This window comes from Elephantulus edwardii, unplaced genomic scaffold (genome assembly GCF_000299155.1).
Source record: "Elephantulus edwardii isolate Elephantulus edwardi_28Jun2011 unplaced genomic scaffold, EleEdw1.0 scaffold00341, whole genome shotgun sequence".
NCBI classification, from domain to species: domain Eukaryota; kingdom Metazoa; phylum Chordata; class Mammalia; order Macroscelidea; family Macroscelididae; genus Elephantulus; species Elephantulus edwardii.
In genome coordinates, this window is record NW_006400091.1 from 1,515,411 (window position 1) to 1,518,754 (window position 3,344).

The following is a 3,344-nucleotide window of genomic DNA, read 5'->3' on the forward strand; positions in this document are numbered from 1 at the left end:
CATATGTTATTTCTTTAAATTCCTCTGTATCTGCCAATTCCTTTCTATATAATGACTCAGTATATTCCTTCCATCTTCTTTTAATACTGCATGGGTGGTTCAGTGGTAGAATTCTCGCCTGCCACACGGGAGGCCCGGGTTCGATTCCCGGCCCATGCAGCCCAGTAACTGCATTTATTATATTAAAATTAAGAGTAACTTGGGCTACATAATGCAGTTGAATGTTGTTGTTGTAAGTGCCGTCTGAGTCGCAGGCGACTCATAGCGACCCTATGAAGGAGAGTCCTCGACGCTTGGATGCCTTTCATCCTCTCTCCAGGTTCATAGGGTTTCCAGAGGCAAGCTGTTGTGGAAGTGGATGCCACTCCTCCTTCCAAGCTTGTTTCAATCAGGGAGCTCCACCCCACTTCTCTGTCCGCATTGGGTAGCCAACCATTAACACATTTGACACATCAGTGTCACAGTGTTCAGCCTCACAGCAACCACAAGTGACCGCGGTACAGCAACTTGTACACCAGGGCTATACGATCTAGAGGACGTTAGATGTGTTAAATCTTGACTTCCAGAAGAGTCACTTTTGAACTCAAACTCCTTTAAAAATTTTATACTGATTTATTTACGAAGTTTGAGTACATTGCTTTTCACAAACGATCCTTCCCATTTCCTTCATCCCCTCCACCCATTGAATTGTGCAACCCTATGATTACCCATCCCATACTCACCCCTCTGCTTCTATCTTCCCATCCTTGGACCCTCATACTCATTCTACAATAATGCTTTTATACAGTATTTGTCCTTATGGGACTGAGTTAGTTCACTTATCATAATGCTCTCCAATCCCTCCCAAGTTAGGTAGTAATTTACTAAATCATTGCTCTTAAGTGTTGTGTAGTATTCCACTGTATGATTGTACTGTGACTCCTCAATCTATTCCTTTATGGTTGGACATCTGGGCTATCTCTATGTTCTTGTGATGGTGAATAATGCTGCTATGAATCTAGGTGTACAAATCTCTGTTCAAGCCTTGGTCCTCATTTTCTTGGGGTATATTCCAAGCAATGGAATAGCTTGGTTGTTTGGAATTTCTATGTTCGGCTTTTTGAAGAGATGCCAAACTGCCTTCTAGAGTGGTTGTACCATTTTACAATTCCACCAACAATGTATAAGAATTCCTATCTCACCACAACCTTTCCAACAGTGTTACTTGCTGTCTTGTTAAACTTTGCCACTGCTCCTGAAGTGAGATTGTATCTGATTGTGGTTTTGATTTGCTTCTCTCTTATTGCTCATGATTTTGAGCATTTCTTCATATGTCTGCTTGTCATTTGAATATCTTCCTCTGTGAAAATTCTTCCCATGTCTTTTGCCCATTTTTAATTGGTTTATCAGTCTTTTTCTTGTGGAGGCCCAGGAATATTCTATAAACTTTCATTATGAGACTCTTGTCTGAGATGGTATTTTGTTCCCAGTAGGTTTTCTTTTCACTCTACTGGCAAAAGTTTTAAATGGGCACAGGGATTTAATCTTTAGAAGGTACCATTCATCAATTTTATCCACTTCACATTGTGCATTTCTGGCTGTATTTGGCAGTCTCTTTATACTATAGACTACAGCTTCTAAGCTTGATCCCAGTTCGTCTCTTATTTATAGTTTTGGATTTGACTCACAAGTTTCTGGTCCTTGAGTTGATTTTTGCATGTGGTGTGAGATGTGGATCCTGTTTCAGCTTTCCACAGGTAGCAGTCCAGTTTTGTCAGAACCATTCATTGAAGATATTGTCATTTCCCCATTTGATAGGTTTTATTTTATTGTTCTAATATCAGTTGACCATAGATAGCTGGGTCTACTTCTGGGTCCTTGTTGCACTGATCTATGTGCCTGTCATACTACCAGTACCATGCTGTTTTGGTTCCTACTGCTGTGTAGTAGGTTTTGAGGTCAGAGAGTGCTATGCCTCCCACTTAATTTTTGGTTTTCAGAAGTGCTTTGCTTATTCAGTGTCTCTTTCATTTCCAAATTAACTTAATAATTTCCCTTTCGATCTCCTTGAAAAAAGAATTTGGGACAGCTGAGATCTAGTTCTCCCTGGAGCACAAGCCCCTCTGCATAGTCACCATTGCTGGTTTACACCTGCCAACCCCAGCTCTCCATGGATGACGACATTGCTGTGCTTGTGGACGACAATAGCTCTAGCATGTGCAAGGCCTGCTTTGACTGTGATATGCCCCCAAGGCTGACTTGCCCTCCATCGTGGGGTGCCCTCGGCAACAGGGCATGATTGTGGGCACGGGCCAGAAGAACTCCTATGTGGATGATGAAGCCCAGACCAAGAGAGGCATCTTGACCCTCAAGTACCCCATTGAATATGGCATTGTCACCAACTGGTATGGCCTGGAGAAGATCTGGCACCATACCTTCTACAACGAGCTATGTGTGGCCCCTCAAAAACACCTTGTGCTGCTGATGGAGGCCAGCACAGAACCCCAAGGTTAAGTGGGAAAAGATGCCCCAGATCATATTCAAGACCTTCAACACCCCTGCCATGTACATTGCCATCTGGACCATGCTATCCCTATATGTCTCTGGCCGGACCACTGGCATCATGATGGATTCTGGTGATGGGGCCACCCACATCGTGCCCATGTATGAGAGGTATGCATCTGGACCTGGATGGCCAGGACCTGATGGACTGCCTTGTGAAGATCCTCACTGGGAGAAGCTACAGCTTCACCACCACTGCCAAGCGGGAAATTGTGAGTGACATCAAGGAGAAATTCTGTTACATTGTCCTGGACTTCGAACAGGAGATGGGCACAGCAGCTTCCTCACCCTCCTTGGAGAAGAGCTATGAGCTGCCTGGGGGACAGGTCATCACCATCAACAATGAGCGTTCCCTCTGCCCCTGAGGCACTCTTCCAGCCATCATTCCTGGGCATGGAGTCTTGTGGCATCCACGAAACTACTTTCAGCCCATCATGAACTGTGACATTGACATCCGCAAAGACTTCTATGCCCACACAGTGCTGTCCAGAGCGACCACCTTGCTTACACCCAGACATTGCCGACAGGATGCAGAAGGAGATTACAGTGCAGGTCCCAGGATGATGAACATCAAGATCATTGCTCCCCCAGAGCACAAATACTCTGTGTGGATCAGCGGCTCCATCCTGGCCTCGCTGTTTACCTTCCAGCAGATGTGGATCAGCAAGCAAGAGTAAAAGAGTCTTGCCCATCCATCATCCACCACAATTCTTCTAGGTGGACTGTTTGCATTACATCCTTTCTTGATAAAAACCCCCCAAAACCCAACACAACAAAACCCTAACTTGCACAACACACACACA

The 3,344-nt window shown here is 44.7% G+C and overlaps 1 non-coding gene and 1 pseudogene across 1 annotated transcript; both read left to right on the plus strand.

Moving 5' to 3' along the window:
- The first annotated feature begins 88 nt into the window (after nt 1–88).
- Nucleotides 89–159, plus strand: TRNAG-GCC. The gene has a single exon. It is a non-coding gene; the product is annotated as a tRNA-Gly (tRNA).
- A 1,990-nt stretch (nt 160–2,149) lies between these two features.
- On the plus strand, nt 2,150–3,325 carry LOC102844466 (annotated as a pseudogene).
- Nucleotides 3,326–3,344: the final 19 nt, after the last annotated feature.